The sequence below is a fragment of the Dermacentor albipictus genome, unplaced genomic scaffold (assembly GCF_038994185.2).
Source record: "Dermacentor albipictus isolate Rhodes 1998 colony unplaced genomic scaffold, USDA_Dalb.pri_finalv2 scaffold_42, whole genome shotgun sequence".
Classification (NCBI taxonomy): Eukaryota; Metazoa; Arthropoda; class Arachnida; order Ixodida; family Ixodidae; genus Dermacentor; species Dermacentor albipictus.
The window spans coordinates 393,379-416,500 of NW_027225596.1; the positions used below are offsets into that span (position 1 = coordinate 393,379).

The 23,122-nt window shown below is 45.9% G+C and overlaps 1 protein-coding gene and 1 long non-coding RNA gene across 4 annotated transcripts in view; one reads left to right on the forward strand and one right to left on the reverse strand.

The window, feature by feature from the left end:
• LOC139052897 (uncharacterized) overlaps window positions 1–23,122 on the forward strand; it is a 355,309-nt gene that overhangs the window by 323,016 nt on the left and 9,171 nt on the right. The window contains exon 15 of one of the 3 annotated variants that reach the window (XR_011510113.1): window positions 19,854–19,943. The exons of 1 other annotated variant lie outside the window; for it this stretch is intronic. The gene's annotated coding sequence lies outside the window, so the exon portion shown is untranslated. Of the gene's footprint in view, window positions 1–19,853; window positions 19,944–23,122 lie in introns of those variants that run through there. One more of the 3 variants, XR_011510111.1, reaches the window with a different exon arrangement.
• Window positions 1–23,122, reverse strand: part of LOC139052900 (uncharacterized) — a 79,783-nt gene that overhangs the window by 27,292 nt on the left and 29,369 nt on the right. The window lies entirely within an intron of this gene.

The window sequence follows — 23,122 nt, forward strand, 5'->3', positions numbered from 1 at the left end:
GTCCTGGAACCATTACCCCTTTCCACATACCTCGGAGGACCTCGTACCTATTGTATCCCCATAGCGCTCTGTGCTTCATTATGGCTGCATTTCTCTTCCCCTTGACTGTTATGGTTTGTTCCTGTGTTTCCATATATCCGTTGCCTTCGTTTATCCATATACCAAGGTATTTATATTCTGTTACCCGAGGTATTTCTTGGCCCTGTATCTCCACTGTCTGTTCACTGTTTTCATTGAATACAATAACACCTGATTTTCTAACACTAAATTTCAAACCAAAATTGTTGCCTTCCTGTCCACAGATATTAACCAGACGTTGCAAATCACTTTGGTTGTTTGCGAGCAACACAATGTCGTCCGCATAAAATAAACCTGGGAGTTGTTGCTCTATTACTGTACCTGCCTGTTTGTATGAGAGATTAAACCCGATATTACTTCCTTCTAGCGCCCTCTCCATCCTCACCATGTACATCATAAACAGCAGCGGGGATAAAGGGCACCCCTGCCTCAGTCCCTTGTTGATATGAACTTTCTCCGCGCTCCTCATCCCTTCCCATTTAACGCAAACAGTATTTTCTAGGTAAATCTCTCTCAAAAGCTGTATACAATCGTTACCTAAGCCTTCCCCTTCCAGAATATCCCACAAAATGCTGCGGTCTACGTTGTCGTATGCTCCTGTAATGTCCAAAAAGGCCACATACAACGGTCTGCTTTCTGCTTTTGATATTTCAATACACTGAGTAAGAACAAACAAGTTATCATCCAAACGCCTACCTATTCTAAAGCCATTCTGAAGCTCCCCCAAAATGCCATTATTTCCTGCCCATGCTTGAAGCTTTAATTTGATTGCCTGCATTGCTAGCCTGTATATTACCGATGTTATGGTCAACGGTCTGTACGAGTGAATTCTGTCTTTCTCCCCCTTACCTTTATTAATTAAATTCATTCTACTTTGTCGCCAACTGTCTGGTATTCGTCTATCTTTTAAAGTTTTTTCAACTGCTTTCACGAGAGCTTCCTTACTTTTTGGTCCCAGTTCATTTATCAGCCTAACGGGAACCTCGTCTAGCCCTGTGGCTACGCGCTTAGGAATTTTCTCTTCCGCTTTCTTCCAGTTTAAATTTGTAAGCACTAGCTCCTTTCCCCCTTGGGTCTCTTTCATGCTCTTTTTTTCTTCAAATACAACCTCGTCCTTGCCTTGGAAAGATTCGGCTGTTACTTTTTGGATGTAATTTATTGCTGCTTCTCCTTCCAGTCTGTTTTCATCTTCGTCTAGGATATGTTGTTGTATTGTTGTTGACTTCCTGCCTAATAATTTTATGTGATTCCAAAATATTCTAGGTGCGGCCTTCTTTTTCTCACGTATTTCTGACAACCAACTTTTACTTTCACCTTTTAATTTTGCTTGCACCAGTATTTGAACCATAGACTTTTTCTCCCGGTATATTTCCCATTTACTGGTTACTTTATCCTGTGGCAACTGTGCCTTCTTTGCTTGCCTGTGCTCTCGAGATGCTTTCTGTCGTTCGGCGATCGCTTCACGTATCTCCTTGTTCCACCAGCTTTTCGGTTTCTTTTCTTCCTTTCCAATGAACATGTTGTTTCTCTTTCCGTATTTCTGTCGTTACTACACTTAGAAGCTCACCATATTCCCACCCCTTACTTGGCGACTTGCCAATTTCTTCCTCCACTCTAGTGACTATATTTGCTATTTGTTCAGCGTCCAAATTTGGACTGGCCATTTTGCTTTCGTTGCTCTCTTTCCCAACTACATGTCCCATTTTCAATATGATGCGTTTATGGTCACTCGTTATGCTGCTAAACCCTACCTCATCGATGACCATTTCTCTCAACTTATCATGAATTCCTTCTGTCATCAGGCAGTAATCAATGCTCGATTGCCGGTTTCCCACTTCCCACGTGATCTGTCCTTCACACTTAGGCCCTGTATTCACGATCACGAGGTTATGTTGCTCGCAAAGGTCTAGCACTGACTTCCCGTTATTGTCGGTATAGCCATCTAAATCCTGTATGTGGGCATTCATGTCACCTAATAGGACTATCTCAGCACCATTCCCGAAACCCCTACTATCAGCGCTTATGCATTCTACTAACTCTTTATTCTTCTCCGTGCAATTTATTCCGGTCCACAAATACGTAACTCCAAGCCAAGTTTCTTTCCCACTCATTGTACCAGATAACCAAAGATGCTCTTGACATTGTGAATTTACTCTTTTCCATTTGGCTCCCTGATGGATGAGCATTCCGACTCCCCCTCCCTTTCTTTCCGACTTAGTTCTGTTGCACCCTTCCCATGCATAATTCTCAATAACTGGCGGCTCTTCTGAGTCTCTAAGGTGCGTTTCTGTAACCGCATACACCCCTATTTGTTCTCTATGTAACTGCTCCTCAATCTCTGCCCACTTTTCCTTTCTTCTGCCGCCCTGCATGTTTATGTAGCCTATTGCATGGCGAGCTCTTGTTCTTGCTTTCCTCCTTTTTCTCTTATCGACGGCGATGCTCTTCTGATGTTCCCCTAGGGGACCTTCTTTATTACTACCTACTCTGACCTACTGAGCGCCCGCGGGCCCCCTAAAAAAGCAACAGCGCGACCCCCAAGTCGCCAGCCCACTTCTCGTGCTAGCCTGTAATTGAAGTGGATCCCATCTCGTTTAAAACCACCACAACTTCTCACTTCCCTGTTTACTTCGACAACCTCGAAGCCTTTCTCTCGGCTTATTTTCCATATTGCCTCACTGGCCGCCATTACGGCTCTTTGTACGTGACTGTCACGCACAGGCACCTCCGGCACCGTGCACACCACGATCTGCACCTGAGGGGATAGCTCGCGCAAGTCGTCCACCCCCTTCGCCAAGCGCTGGGCTAGTCCTGGCCCTTTCCTGTTCAGCACGTCATTTAGCCCACCTGCTACTACGACAAGGTTGCGCACGTGGGCATTTTCCGTGAGCTTTTCTTTTGCTCGCTCCATGACAGAACCCAGTGTCTGCCCTGGAAATGTCCCTACCACCACTCTTTTGTCGCCTTTCACCCTCTCCACAATTGCTTTTGAGCAGCCAGCCATGTTTGAGTCGCCAGCGATAATCACCCTTTCACTCTCTCCTACCTCTCCCTGCTTCCCGGCTTCCTGTGGCTGCAGCGTCGCCTCACTCGGGGCGTGTTGCGCTGCTTCGCTATAGCTACGCCGATTCACCGGCGGCGAGCTGGCGACCGCTTGCTTTGGCTCCCTGCCTCCCTCTTCGCCCTCGCTTTGGTGTCCTGACCCGACATTATCCGCTGCCCGAGTCTCAAGAGCGTCGAGCCGCCTTTGCAGTTCGGCGCTCCTTTCTTTCGCCTCCCCAAGCTCGGCCACAGTACTCACCAACTGCGCGGCCTGGGCCGCCTCCACCTTGACGAAATTTTCAACCTTCGCCTGCAGTGCTACCCGCTTCTCCTGCTCCTCCCTCAGGTTTGCCTTAAGCTCTTCAAACTTAGCCGCCCAATTCCCTTCCAGCTTTTGGACGGCTTCCCTGACGCCCTCGCACGACCTGCACGTGAAGCTAGACCCCACAGCTTCTGCTAAATTCTGGAATTCAGTCTCGTCGAGGAAGCACAAGCGCAGGCACTCGTCGCACTGCACTTGCTCCCCGTCCCCCGCGGCCTTCACGATTTCGATTTCATCGCTAGGCCTACGTCCCTAGGCCCAACGAGCAAGTTCGCCAAATCACTCACGCAATCCCGACCTCGACCGCTATCCCAAACAAAAACAAAGAATTATCACTCCCTACTCCATGTAAGAATCCGAAGAGCTAGCTGAAAGAACTACCCCCTAGGCCTAACGGGGGAGCCGCCAGACCTAGACAAAGCCGGTACGTTTCCTACTCCTACCAAAAATTCAAAATTTGCGCCCCTACTCCATGCAAAAGAAAACACTTCAAAACACTAGCTAATAAAGATAAAAGAGTACTTAGCCACGAGCGAAGTCGCTGAAGCCTCGTCCACAGGAGCGTCCGCGAGCCACGACCAACCACCACGGCAGCACCCATGCTTACCGCACACGCAGAGCCATCTTGCGGCAAACACAGAAGACCCCCTCCTCTCAATATACGGCACTGCCCGACAGGTGGCGCTCCACGCGCGCATTGTGGCTGAGCGCGGACCGGTGCCAGGCGCGTCGCAGCCCCGACTCCCTCTCCCCTGACGACGCTTCGCCGTTCTCCCACACGGGTTGCAGAATAAAGCGCCGTTCCTTTCTTTAGATTACTATCTATCTCTCTGCCCGTGCCGATCACGACGTTCGGCTGGCGTAGATCGTTTCCCCCTCCGAGACACCGAGTTATTTGGTTCGTTCCGTTTGCTCAGGCGCACGTTTAGTTGCTGCGCCGAACACTGCGTTGCTCGACGCTCACCGCGTCCGATGCGGGGCGCCTCGTAAGTGATCGCTGCGCCGTAGCCCACTGTCTTACACCCCTTGGCGGGTCGACGGGAACGCTGTCGCGTTCCACTCTTGAAGGCAAAGCTTAAGCGTCCTCCAATTTTTTCATCCAGTTTCATTTCCATTAATTTATCGTTTCGTTATTTCATTTATTAGGCACAAGTAATTTCCCCTATGATGTCCTTGGTGTCAGTGCTTGTTGGCTTATTATTATATGCGCACACAAATGTTATTCCAGAGAAGGTGCGATGTTATTAGGTGTTATTTTGTGGCAGAAACGTGGAATGAAATTATGAGCAGGTGTACGTATTTGGTGGTTCTCAGCGAAATGTGCTGGCAGGGCTAATAACTTGACCATAGAATCTGCGCGAGCAGTTTATGTATGAGGTTGAAGCGTATGTATGTAATTGAGTGACATTTTTCCTTTCCGGTTATTTGAGGAGAGTAATGGTAACCCTTAGTTGATTTTTTGCAGGCGACGGTCTTGACATGATTTTGACAAAGTGCACAAGACAAATCCAGAAAGCCAAGCGCCAAGAGAGACGTCTGGCCAAGCATCTTGCGACCGGCAAGCCGGTGCCTGCTACATTAACGGAAAACACACTACAAGACAGAAGCTAGTGCAAAGCGGCCAAGAAGTTATAGCATATGCAGGTGTGTTGAATGTTCAGGAGTAAGTTGTATCTAATTTGTATAATGCACAGCAGAAAACGTCACCCCAGAATATTACATATCAAACATTTTTCTGGCCACCTATGCATAACCTTTCTAATAGGGCCCTGAAGTGATTTTTTTATTGTGCACAAGGATATGCGTTCTGAACATTAAATCTAAGCCTGCATAAACGTTCAGTGAGAACACTGTAAGAATAGGCTAGGTGACTGAACGAAGGCCGTCCAGGCGGAAAAAAGTTGTGCGTGTATCGCGTCGCCCTCGGCAGATGGAGCCACAGACAAAAGCGTCTTGGTTTTGAACCAGAAAAGGAGGGCGAGAGTCATTACGGAGGTGAAAAGCATCAATAAACCGTTCGAATACGCTTCCTACGTTAAACTAGACGCGTATGGTATTCCAGCGTGAGACGGAAACTTGCTTGCGATGAACGAAGCATACGTTTAACGAGGCTAAGCGTGCTCCGAGAGCAATGTAGTGCACGCTCTCATCCATGCCGGTATAGCAGCATGACACGATGAGTCCAGCGCAACGGTAGTCGGCAATACTGATCAGACTCCTTGAGCCTGCAGCGAAGTGGGTCAAATATTAGTTGCTGCAATACTTACCTCACCCCCTGAACTTACCATGATGAGATGCCAAACCTCCCCGCGAAAACCAGTTTTACGTTTACTGTAACCTATATAAGCTCGCAGTTAAATTGTAATGCGCTGCAAAGCAAATTTCTAATGTGGCTATTCGAAGGCCGCACTTTTCAATAACCGAAGTTGAATGTTCAGGTAGAGGTAATTGTTATGTTAGTGTACAGGATGGACTAGCCTTGGTTTGTCGGCATTTGCTCTGCGTGAGTCAGTCATATGGACGACTGTCATCTAAAAACCAGGGACACAAAAGCAGTAAAGTTTTGTGCAGATTGACATTTATTTGACATGTACACAGAGCTTGCCATAAATTGAATAATTCGTACAAGCGTTAATGTTCCATAAACAAACTGGACACTGGCACACATTTCACGCACACGGGGAAGTTCATGACGCCCATCATTTATTTCAGCAAATTAAACGTAGATTTTTTCACCTACTGATGCATCGACAGCTTTCGCAGCTCCTGCGACCTATTCTTTTGGCTCAGATTTCTGTTTCCAGAACTGCCTCATTCTCGTGGCTACATAACTGTGTAGGACGCCAGCCATAACTCAAACCTTTGAGCGTTACTACAGGTGCACTTTGGCGAGATTCATTTTCAACGTGACATTTTCCGAATTTAGGGGGTTTAATCAAACTGTAAACTGATAACATGTTGTAAAGCTGCAGAAATGCGGGCATAGATGTGTGGTCATTTTGGCCTCCAGCCTGCCGAATGATCCCAAGGAGGCGTTCCAAAACGTCTTGGTTAAGTTTTCCTGTTAAAACATATTTGAAACCGCACTCCTTTAGCAGGTATCTTGATGGTTCCAGTGCGGACAAAATAGTCACATGAAGGCCCTCAGCGGTTTGCTCGGTTAGGAAACTTGCTCTTGAGATTTTTCGTGATACGAATTTTTTTTCCCATTTATTTAAGCAATGCAACGACGAGGTCAGGACCCCAAAATCTCTGCTGCCAACAGTGATGCTTTCCTTTGGATGGTTTCGGTTGAGAGCATCAAAAAGACCATTGAACCATAGTGTGAATTTTACTGTTGCCTTGACATTTTCGAGCCTTTTTGTGCCTCACTTCGAGTAGAATCGCAAGCCTTTCGCTACACTCCAGCTGAACAACCGAGTGGTCAGCTTTACACGCATTTTTTCGGTCGTTGAAGTGTTGATGCGGGACAGAGTTAATTTGGGCCAAACACGCAAATTTCCCAGCTGTTTAGAGTCCTCCATAAACAGCCTGTCAAAATGTGCCCAGTCAACGCGATTGCCATTTACGCATACTTTCGGTGAAAGTCCACGGTTCCAAACGCATTTCATAAGACTGTCTATGTATATGCGTCAGAGAACACATATACATTGCGTTTTTCATCAGTGATATGAAGTACTTGCGGGTACCTTGCAACAGTGACTCCAGTGACTCCGAACTCTTTCTACATCGCACGGTTCGTACTTGGGCCATCACGTGCGTCCGCGTCGACTAAGGCTCCCGTGTCTTCAAGCAAAAATATTGCTTTTAGGACGTGCTGAGCGAGTCCTCCACTACGGCGTGCCTCATAATCAAAATGGTTTTGGCACGTAAAACACCACAATGTAATTTATTTTTTTTACAGAATGATGCATTGGACGCGCGCGGACACAGACACGCGCGCACGCACGCACACACAATCCTTCTAAGCACCGCTCTACATCTACTATGTGACTGGCTTCCTACGCTTCACAGACACTTCTTTCCACTTTGACATTCCTAATGCTAATGCAATAAAATGCACTTGTCGAACATTTGGGCAGTGCTTCAATCCTGACATGCTACCACGAGTTCTAAGGAAGTCATGGCTCGCAACTGCGAAAATTGCATTCAATTCTTTCCCTACAATACACATATCTGTCCCGTCCGTGCCTCATTCATGAATTTTAACTTCATGAACATACCTCATGGTTTTGTAACAGCTGCAGCGAGAGTCTTGTGCAATATCTAATAAAAGCTTACAGGTAACCTGTCAACATGTCTATTAGGCAAGTTTTACCATAACGTTAGCACTACTTCCACGTGGGTACTGTATTTTTAAATTACATATGGAATACACCTTTAAAACATTATTTACTTTCTTTGTGTTTTTCGGGTATGGTTGCCCCCTGACACCCTACACGTCCTGTAATACAGGTGAGAAACGATGTCCAAACATACAATAATTATATTGTATAACTCTCTTGCTTTTTATAACAGGTGAGAATTGTGGTTGTGTAGGTTTCCCATGCAGAAAGTTAAAAGTTACTGAAAGCTTATGATATTTGCTTTTGTTTCCCATGTGCCATAATATGGTGACATAATTGAAGTTGCGTATTTTTGCTTTTGTATTAGGTGGGCAAGCTGTGCAAGCTACGGCGGCAGGAGCCTTGTCGGAGGAAGACGACACGGCGCAGATAAGTGAGTGCTTTCAGTATTGCCGTGCTGGAACGGCAGTCGTAACTGCATCGTATGCCCGGCTAACCTGCAGCTTTGATTTGCTGCACAATATTGGTGCAGAAGGAAACTTTATTGCTCTTTCGTCAAAAAGGGAGATATAGACGTTGTTGACTTCATCGTATTACATAACCGGAATTCTAATTCTAGGTTTACTTGTGGTTAAATCTCGCGGCTTCCTGTCCAAAGCGTAAAGCATGACAGGTTGTTTCAATGTCTAAAGCAAAATGTTTATTATATTAATACACCTAGATCATCACAGCCAGCCAACTTTTCACCTGTGCTAAGTGGCACCATCAAGGGGTAAAATAACTGTTTCCTTTATATTAATGTATATGACTTCTCAGTTATGACTACTGTTTGTGCTGCAGTTTTTCATCTGATGGTGCATTGAATTCAACTTTGGTGTAACATTGTTCTGATGCAGCATTTATTTTTTATATTTCTGTTTTCCAAAATGCTTGTTGCAATGTGTGACGCTTCACTTGGGTTTATTGATATTTAGTACCTTAAATTTAGGTACCTTACACCTCCTTCTTGGGCTGCAAAAGGGCTGCAGTACTCGAAATAAGAAGACACACAGCCTAGTCTCTACAGGATGCAAGGAGTAATTGCCCTTTGAATTCTCGAGGTTTGAAACTATGACGGCCGGCTTTGGGGGACAAATTGAAATTAAGTAGAATTGACAGTTGGGTGAGTTTGTGCGACCGCCATGTATAAAGAGCTGTTCAGTGTCAATTTGGAGTTCTATTCCGGGATCGTGGAGGTAAGCCAGTTTTCAAAAATTGCGCAGCTGTTGCAAAACATCCCAATAAGATGCCAATGTAAATTAAGGTGCCATGAATATTCGACTAACATATGAACGCAATGATAGGGTTGCCACAAAAAGACCTCTAATATATATGGCATAAGAACAAGCATTACTTGCTGCGCTTAGTGCATTGATACGTCCTTCAGGGCATGCTGCACGTGTCACTACATTGTCGACTTGTTTGTTGTGTTCTTGTTTCAACAGACTCATGCACAATGTGTCTTTTAGGAACATAACTGAAATTCACTCACAAAATTAGTGCAGACTTATCAAGTCAAGGGCATGCCTCGCGGAACGCTGCCGAATCACCAAAATTATTAGCTTACTCATTCCGCACCCACAGCGCCGCATTCGACTCCCCTGGGGTGTACCTCCTCTGGTTTACGCTTTTCTAGTATTCGCGGACTGATGGCCCACTGTACATATGTTCGGAGCGAAGGCGGGGCGCGTCTAGACTCACAGCACCACCATTGTCCGACGTTCCGTGTATGGTGGTCTGTTCTGTTTCGTGTGTTCGAGTGCAATCGTCACATTGGCTCCCTTCCCCACATTTGATGTCACCGTCGTGCCTCGTCGTCAACGAGGTGATCATCAGCGCTCTTCTCTAGCTGCTCGCCCTCCTGCTGCAATCTCTCGTCCGCAGCGCGAGCCTTGTTCTCCCCTTGTCATATATTATAGGTTTCATATAATAATTACTCGACAGAACTCTGGCGCTAGTGTCAACGGCAGCTGCAGTAGCAGTGGTTGCACCAGCGTGGGAATTATGGGAGGTACATGGATTTGCCTAATTTAGCGCTTTTGGCTTCAAGCGGCTTTGTGACTCCGTATGCTCGTCATTTTCAACAATGTACTGTGTAATTGGCAATTAAAAAAAATTAACATCGTCCGACAGCAGGATTTGAACACAGTATCTCAATCACAGACGTCGGATATTGAAACCATTAAGCCACAGATGCATGTATCCATAAGCGATGTGAAACACCCTTACGAATTTATCGCAGGCATGAGTAACCTTAAGACGTTTCGTGAGTTTCGATTCGCGCACCACGACAAGCTCAACATTTGCGATTAGTAGTTGCGATTGTACAGATTGATATAAAATTAACGACAGTAAGATTTATATAGCGTAACATACAAAGCCGCAAAAACTTCTGAATCCACAAGTACGAATATGAGACAAATCCACGTACTTCCCATCATCCCCATGGCAGAAGGACTGCCGCACCAGATTTCGCACCAGTATATTGTAGGAAACACTATGCCCCTTGTCCTCGAAAGCCGGATCACGTGTTCAAACCTATCCTCTCGCCCCATTCCTTCGCGCAGCGCTGTTTGGGTTACTCTCGCTGCTACCCTCCACTCCGGCTTCCCCGTCCCTTCTCCCACTGTCGCGGCACGGCAGCGGTGCCGGTGGCGGGCATGCCTTACCGCTTCGCGCCTGATCCTCGGTTATCCACGCCTTCGTCTCTGCGTCGCGTGGCTGTATGGCTCTCTGCCGTGCCTGTCGCTTCCCCGTTTGCGGCGCGCGTTCCTCTGTGTCACATATCGCCGCTGGCAGTGCTTGCGCCTGGCTGTCCTGCCACCTCCACTCTTGCCCTATACGTCCCGTTACCTGGCGCAGTGCCTTTGCGGTGACTCGAAAGACAATTCTAGCGTTTCGTCCTGTTACTTCTACTTCCCACTCGAAACTTGTACAGCCACATTGAGGCCTGTCTGTCAGCGAAGAGTCCGTGACCTCTACTGGATACCTGTGTCCTGCGCCCATTTCCTCATACCAGCTCTTAAGGAAGAATAAATAATTGCTAATCTCCCCCCCGCTCTCCACTGCTGTGAAACACTATACGAAGGTGCGTCACCAGAGGGGCGACTCGACAGCGGCGGATTGCAGTGTGTGCTACCGAATCGGATAAGCAGAACCGCCTATGTTTTGTATTGCGTGTTCTGCATGCATTACCAAGAAGCGCAATGATCGGCCAATTTCTTTTCCAATATTCACGTGTCCAGCGCACGGTGGAGGAAGGTTTGTAACGAAAGGTGGGAAAGTTTAGAGGGACACTAAAGCGAAACAATAAAATCAGTTTAGACTAATGGAGCATTGTTTGAGAACCCTGTAGGCAGTCATTTGAAATGAAGGTACAAGTATCAGTATATAATTTCGCGCCGGAACCCGAGTGCCGGTACGTCAGCGTGACGTCAGGGATTGCAAAGTATGTTTTTGCATTTGTGCCGCGTCGGCTGAATAAAGGTTCCCGAAACTTACCATGCTTAATATTTGGCTCCTTTAGAACAGAATGTATTCAATCTATACCACGGTATATGATTAGGAGGGCCTAGAAGATGCCATCGAAATCCAAGACGTCACAGCCCCCAGGTGCGGGAACTGAAGTAGGCGTCGCCACCCGTATTTCGTTATTGCGCTCTTTCTGGCTTAGCAAACGTCCTATCGTTGTAAGAGTGGTATTTTTGGTGTTGTGGAACGGCAATTTAGTGATGCAGGAGAAATCACTTTTCACTTTAGTGTCCCTTTAACGCCTCCTTCACCTCCGCCGCGGGTAGGGCCGATACTGCGCCATCTTCGGGAGCGGCCCTGGTAAGGGGAATGCTTGACGCCTGCCTCACCTTCGTCGCGGGTCCGTTCGGCACTGGATTATCTTGCACCATCTGCACTATGCATAGGCTCACTGCACCGCCATCAATGCCCCTTGCCTGCATCTTCTCTTGTACACGTTTTTGTAATATTCGCAGATTGACGGCACGCTGTTAGGTTTCCAAGTGGGTCGCGGCACCGTCATTTTCTTTCCTTCGCCGTATCCCCTCTGTGTTTTTCTAATATTCGTGCATCCAAGGCACTTTCTAGGAAGGTTTGGAACGACAGTGAGGGAAGTCTACACTCGCAGTGCCACCTTCAACGCCCCTTTCCTGTATGTCCTCTGGTTCATGTTTTTCTAGTATACGCAAATTCACAGGACGCAGTAAGAAGGATTGCAACAAAACTCGGGCTGTCTACACTCACGGCACCGTCGTTGTTCCCCTTCCCTGTATATTCACTGCTTCTTTTTTTCCTAATATTTTCGCATCCATAGCACGCTGAAGAAAGGTTAGGAAGAAAAGCGACGGAGGTTTAGGCTAACAAAGCAATTTAATGTATCTCGTTTGCGTTTTTCTAGCATCCGCGTGTGCAGGGGAATACTGGAAGTTTGGAAGCAAAATGGAGAAATCGAGACTCGCAGCACCCTAATTAGCCCCCTTTCTTGAATATACTCTGTTTAATATGCTTCTAGTATTTGCGCATCCAGGGCAATGCCGAAGGCTGGTTATGAAGGAAAGTGGCGGGATGTTCAAACTCATGGTGTCTCCACTGTTTCAGGTTTTTCTAGTGCTCCCGCATTCATTCCAACGCTGGAGCACGTTTTTAGAATAAAAATAGGCGAAGTCCAGACTCACATCGATGTGTTTGACTCCCTATACTTGTACAGTATAACCTTTGTTTGGCATTCTAGTATGCTTCACTGTGCATTTACAGCTACATTGGAGCAAATTTGTTAGTAATTACTTGGAAGTACACACTTATGGTGCTGTGCTTCACTCCCCTTCCCTCTATCTGCTCTGCTTCGTGTTTTCTACTTTCATTCCCTACCCCCTGTGCAGCGCGGTTGAGGTGTCCTCTGCTGAGAGACAGTTACTGCGCTGCACTTTACCCCAAACATTCCCTCCCATCATCAAGAATCTCCTTCTCTCTCTCTTGTACTCACATATCTTGGCAGCAGGTTTTGAAGGAAAGTGGGGGCAGTCCAAACTTACGTCATCGAATTTGGCCCCTCTAACCTTTATCTTCTCGATTTCGTGTTTTTCTACTATTTGCACATCCATGGCACGCTGGAGGAAGGTTTGGAAGGAAAGTGGCGGAAGTGTAGGCTCATAGCACAGCGTTTTATACTCACCTGTACCTCATTTGCTTTGCATTTTTCTAGAATGTGCGTATGCACGGTAATGCTCGAGTAGGTTTCGAAGGAAAATGGTGAAGTGAAGACTCTTGGCACCCCGTTAGACCTCGTTCCCTGTACATATCGTTTAGCATCAATGAGGCCAGCATCTTCAAAAGGAAAGTGGGTGATGGCGAGACTCGCAGTGCCCCTGCTGTTGCATATGTTTTAGTGCTCATGACTCCACTGCAACGCAGGAACAGGTTTTTAGAAAAAGAATTGAAGGAAGTCCAGAGTCGTCGCACCATGTTTGTCTCTCTATTCTTGTTTATTCTGTTTCGCATTGTTCTAGTATTCGAGTGTTCGCACCTACATAGGAGCAAGTTTGGTAGCAATTTGGGGGAATTACATATTAAACGCGCCATGCTTGACTCCTTTTCCCTCTATCTCTTCTGCTTCGCGTTCTTATATTCACGCATCAATGGCAGGCTGGGGGCAGGTTTTGAAGGAAAGTTTTATTCCAGATCTATATGTTGCCGCATTTAACTCCCTTCCTTTGTATTTCCTCTGATTCATGTTTTTATAATGTTCGCGCATCCACTGCACGCTGGGAGAAGGGTTAGTAGGAAAGTGGCAGAAGTTTAGGCTCACAGTGCAGTGGTCTGCACCCTCCTTTGCTGTATCTCTTTTGTTTTGCATTTTTCTAGTACAGTCTATCCCACATATATCACATTATTGCCTATATCGAAGAGTTGAAAAATCCCCTTGGGAATCTCATGCAAAAGTATTGCGCTATTGTTCGCGTATATAGAACTCCCGTGCACCGGCATATCGATGTATCGAACTCCATGGTGAGCCACGCCCCCGCAAGTGTGCTTCTCCTCACGAACATCTAGCGATGTTCCCGCGATCTCACGCGCGCCGCCCCGCACTCTGAGAAAAGGGCGTGCGGGTAAAAGGCACGTGACGAGGGTTGATTGGGTGTGAAAGGGAGCGGGAGGGAGAAACCATTCTGACCGCAGGCACCCGTTTCCTGTGTTTTGGTTGGCTGACACCACTGACGCAGCGAAAAGAACGAGGTCAGTGAGGATATGGTGAGGATACAGAAGTCGCTAGAAGGAAGCAATGAGGCTTAGTCTCATACAATCAAGCGGATACAATAGTAGAGCAGCAGCTTCCAGGTTTATTTTATGCGGACGGCATTGTGTTACTAGCTAACAAACAAAGTGATTTACAACGTCTGGCTGTTATCTGTGAACAGGAAGGCTGGAATTTAGGTTTACAATTTAGCGTTAGAAAATCGGGTTTTATGGTATTCAATGAAAACAGTGAACAGGCAGTGGCAATACAGGGTCGGAAAATAGCTCGGGTAAAAGAATGTAAATACCTTATTATATAGATAGACGAGGGCACTAGGTATATGGTACAACAGCAAAAACAATAGAAGTAAGGGGAAAAGAAATGCAGCCATAATGAAACACAGGGCTATGGGGCTGTAGTAGGTACTAAGTGTTCCGAAGTATGTGGAAAAGTGTAACGGTTTCAGGACCTACCTTTGGAAATGTAGTTGTTTGCTTGAAATCAGGGGTACAATCGAGACCTGATGGCAACCATATGTCAGTGGCACGCTTTGCATTGGGTGCTCACGGGAAGACTACAAATGAAGCTGTACAGATTGATATGCACTGTGCCAGTTTTCAAGTGAGGCAGTGAGGAAGTGAGGAAAATGATTATGAAGAATGACTGCGGAATATGGAAGACAATGATTTGGCTGAGAGAGTGTTGAGGTATTTGTTTATCCAGGAAAAAGCATTGATTTACAGCGGTGGATAAGAACTAGGAAGCTGACCAGCAAGTATGCAGCCTGTAGAGTGAGCAGCACAGCAACGAAGAACGTCGAGTGGAAAGTCAGAGAGGCTGATATAATCTATTGCGGGCCAGCAGTTTAAAGTAAAGCTGCCATGATTAACTACTTGAACACTGGCCTCCTTTAAGCTTTCGGTTGAGCGAGAGCAGGAGGAAAGTAATCATTTATGCCATAGAGATAAGTGAGACATGATTGGAGATTAGTGGAAGTAGAGAAACGACAAAAAACGGAGACTTACTAGAGCATTGTTCGCAATTGGGCATCAGAAAAATGGCTGTGGCTTAGGTAAGGTTAAGCCCAGGATGCGAAGCATACTAGCCTTTATTTTAGTTGTTGAACCACTGTTTAGCCTGGTGAACTGCTGTTGCTTGGCTATATTTGGTTCGGCTAGACGAAGAAACAACTCATGCATTACTTCTTCGCCTTCAAGAGTGGAACGCGACAGCGTTCCCGTCGACCCGCCAAGGGGTGTAAGACAATGGGCTACAGGGCAGCGACTACGCGCCCCGCATTGGACGCGGTGAGCGTCGAGCAAAGCAGCGTTCGGCGCGGCAACGAAATGTGCGCCTGAGCAAGAGACGCACGCCTTAGAAACAGCGCGTTTCTAAGGCAACACCGCATTCACTAGAGGCGCTTTTGTACCGCTTTGAAGCGTTGTACTCGTGGCTCAGTAGCTTATCGATGTCGAAAATTATAGAGGAGCAGTGATACGGGCTCGTGCAGAGCATTTGTGGATGGGCGAAACGCCCACCAAACGCGCCCTTAGTGACGAAAAAAGATACGCGACCAAAAAAGAAATCAAAGAAATAAGGTACCGAGGTGTGGTCACAGATAAGAAAAGTGATATAGAAGACGCTTTCGTAGAGCACTTTCGGAAATTGTTTGGTGAAAGGAAAGAAGTAAACAAGGGATTTGTAAACGCTTTTCTTCCACTTATGCCGCAACTAGATGAAAATGCAAAATCAGTCCTAGAAGCCTCAATTACATTAAAGGAAATTGAAAAATCAATCGATGATTTGAACCCCGGAAAGTCGCCCGGCCCCGATGGACTGGGTTCAGCGTTTTATAAGAAATTTAAAACTCCTATAGCTAAGGCATTGCATGCGGTAATACAAGAGGCATATGACATAGAAGAGCTTCCCCTTTCCTTCCGTCAATCACATATCATTCTCATTCCTAAAACGGACGACCGACTTAAGCAATTATCGGTAGGTTCTTACCGGCCAATTACCCTCTCTAACGTAGATTACAAGATATTCATGAAGGTCTTGGCAAGAAGATTACAAGGTTTTATTAAAGATATAGTCGGACCACACCAGACGTGCGGAATTAAAGGTAGGAGCATAACTACGAACATTCATATAGCAAGAAATATTTTGGAGTGTTGTGATGTTTTTTCCAACCATGTGGCAATGCTCCAAATAGATCTGGAAAAAGCTTTTGACCTTGTTACGCACGAAATATTGTTTGCCATTATGGAATATGTAAATGTAGGGAAAATAATACTGGAAGGTGTAAAAATGTCGTACACTGGATGCTCTGCCTCAATTATAATTAACAAACAAGTCAGCAAAAGCATCCATGTCGTCTCTTCGGTGAAACAAGGGTGTCCTCTGTCGTCACTACTTTTTAGCATTTATTTAGAGCCATTTTGTTTAAAGATTATTCAAAATGAGGAAATAAGAGGCTTTCGTATTATGGCTTGTGAAGTCAAAATATTATCTTACGCCGACGACATAGCTGTTTTCTGTACCGATAGAGAAAGTGTAACAAATGCGATAAAAGATGCCACAGCTTTCTGTCAATACACGGGGAGCAGAATAAACTGGAATAAATGTCAGGGTTTCTGGCATGGTGAATGGGAAAGTGTGCCAGTCACGTACGCCAACATTCAGTGGACGACTACTCCAAGTAAATACCTAGGCGTACCACTACAACACTACAAGGATACACAAGAATACTGGAAAGAACAGACAGACAAGGCTCGAGAGAAAACACAAAAATGGGGAGGACGAGACCTATCAATTTTTTCCCGTGCCACAGTGTGTAACATTTTTATTATTGCTCGAGTATGGTATGTTTTGCAAGCGTTGCACATGTCGCGCATGAGTATTCAACGACTGCACAGAGTGTTGGCTGTTTTTGTATGGAACTCATCGTGGGAAAGGGTGAGCCGCACAAATTTGTTCCTTCCAGTGCGATCGGGAGGACTGGGTTTGATTCATTTGTTCGTGAGACAAATTGTCTCTAGGTTCGTATATTATCGCAATGAAAGAAATCCTTTTTTAAGAAGTGTTATGCAAGTGAGATTGGCGAACGCATTGCCAGATGTCATTGTGTCATCATGCGCCCATATGCAACGCAATGTCCGCGGATACATGCATGAAATTGTTGCGGCTGTGCAGTTTCTAAAAGTAAGATTTTCAATGGAATATCTCAGCGAGGTCAAGAGAAAACGCCTCTACAAAGATCTAATTGATGTGATGATGCCTGTTCCCTTGTATCGAAGGATGTACAATCCTGGGCCAGGCAGCAATGTGTTAAAAAGGGTTAAAAGTATGACTATCCGATCGTCAGTCAAAACTTTCTTTTTCATGCTCCATAGTGGCACACTTTCTACAATACCATGGCTAAAGGAAAAAGGGTTGTTGGTACCATGGTCGGTTGACTGTGTAATATGCAAAAGGCCTGAAACAATCGAGCACATTTTTCTCGATTGTTGGGATGCCGTATTCTTATGGGACATCTTGCAAAGAACCCTGAAAAAGGAACTGCCGCTTACACCCTACGGCATTCGATTTCTTCCCGTCGAAAGCGAATGTGTGCCGTACGATATGCTAATGATTCTAGTAATGCACAGTGTTTGGAAAACCAGAATGTCAGTGCGTAATGCGGACGTCAACGCGAGGTCAGCCCGGGACAACTTCAACGAAAGCATCGGATATTTACGAGATGTGTACAAACAGAAGGAAGAAAAGCCAGATTGGTGTGTTTATCTGGACGAACTCCTGACCGTAAAGCGTTTTTTTACCCACTTACGCTAGCCAGACACAAGCTAGCATTTTTAATGTGATGTTATGATGGTGTTTTTCACTGTATTGTGCCAAGTTGGCAATAAAGAAAAAAAAAAACTCGTGAAAAAAAAAAAAATACTCGTGGCTCAGTGGTAGCGTCTCCGTCCCACACTCCGGAGACCCTGGTTCGATTCCCACCCAGCCCGTCTTGCAAGAGTTGAGCCAAAGCCACTTCTCCTCTGTCGTGACGTCACGGTGTCACGTGATTTCATGGTCACCGCCGCGCCTGAGGAGCTGGGTTGAGCCCTCGTAATATGCTTCGCATAAAATAAGAATATTGGAATTCAACATGTTTTTTTTTCTTTCGTTTTTACCCTTTGTAGGACTTTACACAGTATAATAGCAACAGCTTGGTGGCGCAGCCCACGGCCCCGTTCTATAGGGGACTCTCGTAAGATCCATCCATCCAACGGTGGGCGCCAAAGGAATTTCAAGCATTGCCTTTCCCTTGACTCGAACCCCCCCCCAGTGCAGTATTCCGGACAGCAGCAGCAGTGCGACAGCCGAAGGAGGGAGCGATAGCTTTGCTTTAATACACGAGTGAATGAATTAATCAGATTAAATGGAAATGAAATGTTCTCATTGGCCCCCTTTGGGCTCCTTTTGTCCTGACCTTCTTGGTTCACTATAAGATGTGATGGCTGTGTTGGTATTCAAAATGCACAGGCTGGCCAGCCGCCACGCTGTAATCAGTTCAGATACTTCTACTTGAACTTGACCTCAAGTATGGGTGGCTTTCAAAAATGTATAAGGAAAGTGCTTTAAGTTTGATCATGAGAGTGGGGAGCCCTACTGCTAACCTTGCAGAACGCATAAAATTATGGATTAAAGGAGCATTCAATACTTTAAAAAGATCTGATAGTCAATCGAGAAACATTTCAGTTTGCTATGGTTTGGACTCACGTACCAGCATTTTTGTTGCTGAATTTATCACGCTGAGGCTTAGAACTCATTAGGGACGCTTGAAGACATAGCTCAGAAGGGTACATACTGTAACATTATCGATTGCTCGATTAATGGTTTTTGGCACTAAGTGTCACTATTCAATAGGTGTCACTTTGTATAGGTGTCAATATTCCGATTTATAGATGAGCGATAACACCAAAGGAACTTTTTCGAAGTGCATGCCGGCGACAGACAGCCTAGACAAACACCGAGAAAAGCACTGAACGTGCCCGCCGACAGCCGGCAGCTCGATCCCAACGCGACGCAAGTGCCATCTCTGAAGGGATAGACGACTTGGAGCCGCCTCTGACGCAGACTTATCCTACTGACCTAATCTACAAACGCTGGGTGCGGCCGGTATTTGTATTTGCACCGGTATTTGGAGTTAGTGGCGTGGACCCAGCGCAGTAGCAGCTGTGAAGCAACGAAAGCAAAGATGTGGCGCGGCGCCGTATTCGCCGGTTGCCTTCGCTCAAGAAGATCGCGTACTCGTGATGCCTGTGGCAGAAAGAAAGTTCCACGTCCACTCCCAGGGTTGTACAAAGAAAAGTAAGTACCCAAGAAAGTGAACGAGGAAACAATGCCGCGGTAGCTGAATTCGTAGAGCATCGCACGCGAAATGCGAAGGTTGCGGGATCGTTTCCCACCTGCAGCAACTACTTTTTTTCATCCACCTTCATTTCCATGAATTTATCGTTTCCTTATTTTATTTATTAAGCTCAAGTAATTTTCTCTGTGATGTCCTTGGTGTCAGTGTTTGTTGGCTTCTTATGATATGCGCACACAAATGTTATTCGAGAAAAAGTGCGATGTTATCAGGTGTTATTTTGTCACAGAAACCCGGAACGATATTATGGGCAGGTGTACGTGGTGATTCTCGGGGAAATGTGCTGGCAGGGCTAATAATTTGACGATAGAACCTGCGCGACCAGTTTCTACATGAGGTTGAGACCCGTATGTAACAGTTACATTTTTTCCTTTTCGGTTGTTTGAGGAGAATAATGGTAACCCTAACCTGATTTTTTTTTTTTTGCAGAAGAGGGGTTGTTGAGACTCCTGGGCCGCTGTATCCACAAGATCAACCGAGCAAGCCGCCAGGAAAAGAGGCTGAACAACTACACGCACGCCCAAAAAGAGCCTCCAGAGAACATCAAGAAGGAGGTTCGCGACCGCAGAGGGGAGTTACGTACCAGCATTGACGCGGTACTAAACTACCAGGGTGAGTGACATGTTCAGGAGTAATTTGTATGAAATTTGTATAATGCACAGTTACATTTTTTCTTTCCGGTTATTTGAGGAGAGTAATGGTAACCCTTAGTTGATTTTTTTTTTTGCAGAAGACGGCATTGACACGCTCCTGGCACGGTGCATGAGAGCCATCAGAAAATCACGACGTCAGGAGCGCCGGCTAGGAAAAGTACTACAAACCAACGAGCCGGTGCCGGCCCAGATAGCAAATGAGACCCAGAACAGGCGGAACAGCCTAATCACTAGGTGCAGTGCGGTGCTTGCTTTTGAAGGTGAGTTACATGTTCAGGAGTAATTTGTATGAAATTTGTACAATGCACAGCAGAAAACGTAACCCCAAAATATTACATTTCAAACATTTTTCTGGCCAAGTATGCATAACTGCGCGACCAGTTTCTATATGAGGTCGAGACTTCCGTATGTAACAGAGTTACATTTTTCCTTTCCGGTTATTTGGGGAGAGTAATGGTAACCCTTAGTTGATTTTGTTTTGCAGAAGATGGCCTGCCGAGACTTCTGGGCCGGTGTATGAAGAAAATTAACAGATCACGGCGCCAGGAAAAACGCCTCAAGACGTATAAGGAAACTGATCAGGAGCCTCCCGAGGACCTCAAGAAAGAGGTTCGGAAGCGGAGAAATGGGCTGAGAACCAGCATTGACGAGGTCCTGAACTACCAGGGTGAGTTACATGTTCAGGAGTAATTTGTATGAAATTTGTATAATGCACAGGAGAAAACGTCACCCCAAAATATTAGATTTCAAACATTTTTCTGGCCAAGTATGCATAACTGCGTGACCAGTTTCTATATGAGGTCGAGACTTCCGTATGTAACAGAGTTACATTTTTCCTTTCCGGTTATTTGAGGAGAGTAATGGTAACCGTTAGTTGATTTTTTTTTTTTTTGCAGAAGATGGCCTGCCGAGGCTTCTGGGCCGGTGTATGAAGAGAATTAACAGATCACGGCGCCAGGAAACACGCCTCAAGAAGTATAAGGAAACTGATCAGGAGCCTCCCGAGGACCTCAAGAAAGAGGTTCGGAAGCGGAGAAATGAGCTGAGAACCAGTATTGACAAGGTCCTGAACTACCAGGGTGAGTTGCATGTTCAGGAGTAATTTGTATGAAATTTGTACAATGCACAGCAGAAAACGTAACCCCAAAATATTACATTTCAAACATTTTTCTGGCCAAGTATGCATAACTGCGCGACCAGTTTCTATATGAGGTCGAGACTTCCGTATGTAACAGAGTTACATTTTTCCTTTTCGATTATTTGAGGAGAGTAATGGTAACCCTTAGTTGATTTTTTTTTTCCACATCGTACTAGCGAGGTGCATGAAACTGATAAGGAGATCACGCCGCCAAAAGCGACGGTTAGCGAAGTTTTTGCAAACGAACCAGCAGGTGCCGGCGAAGTTGAGAAAAGACACCCAGGACAGAAGGGATGACTTGACGGCAAGCTGCAACGCGGTCCTTGCTTATCAAGGTGAGTTACATGTTCACGAGTAATTTGTATGAAATTTGTATAATGCACAGGAGAAAACGTCACCCCAAAATATTAGATTTCAAACATTTTTCTGGCCAAGTATGCATAACTGCGCGACCAGTTTCTATATGAGGTCGAGACTCCCGAGGACCTCAAGAAAGAGGTGAGAGTCCTCGGGCGGTGCATGAAAAAAATATGCATCTGGTTTGCATCTGGTGATAAGTGGTACCACTGGCGCTTTGTTGAGAATGCGTGGTGTTTAATTTCAGGCAAATATTAAAAAGCGGAGCCCACTGAAGTGTTGAGGCGAACGGCGATGATGTAGAAACCTGGACCGATACCAACCGGCCGTGTACAGCGGACGCCTTTCGCCGCGGGCGAAATGAAAAACACCAGTTTTGAGGTGCGTTTTAATGACATTTAGTTGCGACGTTTGTCTTGCATTAATCCTACATAAGTGTCATACAGAAACGGCATCGCTTTGCAGACCTTTAGGTGCATTTAAATACACATTTAGTAGCGAAGTTTGTCTTGCATTAATCCTACCTAAATCTCATTCAGACAGTGATTTACGTTTATTTAAATTTAGGTGCAGTTTAAAGAATGCCAGGTGGTCAAAATTAATCCTGAGTCCCCCACTACGGCGTGCCTCATAATCGTATCGCTGTTCTGGCTCATAAAATCCCAGATTTATTTTCTTCTTTTTTTTTGTCTGAGACCACCACAAGCTCCATGTTATGTACTGCTTTTTTTTTCGTCCCAGGCGCTCATATCATGGCAGAAGACGCGCTCAGGCAGTAATGTAAGCACATTCCATGTTAAAAATAGTTACGTGAAACTAAAGCGACCGTTGAGGAAGTTGAGAAAGCTAGAATACCGAGGCTGCCCCACACACAACCACAGCGGTAGCGGCGTTCGCATGCCCTCTCATGCACGGTTGCGCCTCTGGCGGCAGGCGCTGGCTCTATATGAAACTGAGGCGGCAGTTTCGTGACCAGAAAAAAAATGGAAGGACTCTGATAAAACGTTCGAATTCCGTTCTTATGTTAAAGGGGTTGGGACACCAAACATTGAGGCTATAACAAGCATGTTGTAGGCTGCTTCCGTATGCAAGGACACCCAGAACGAGGTATTGGACGCTGCAAACATTTCAAAATAATTTTAATTCAGCTCCAAAAACTCATTAAAAACTCCTTCTCGTAGTCGAGACCCATCGCTAGCGCGGCAGTCACTACGTCACAGAGGAGGAACGAAAACATTGACGTCATAGAACACTAGCACAAAAACGTGATGTATCATGAGTAGCGATGAAATAAATGCCGGTTACGGAGCCTCTGACCCGAGCGACCGAGCATAGCCTCCACTATGACCAAACTACAGCCATATAGAAATCCTTTCTTAATGCAGATAAGGGGTAAGGGGTGCAGAGACGGACACAAGAGGAGAGATGTGGACAACACGAACGCCACATGGCGGTCCGCGAACGGCAAACTGCGTGCGGCGAGTTGCCCTGCTGACACACGTTTGAGTGTAACACTAGACGGCCGACCCCGAAAGGGACCAGGATATGCG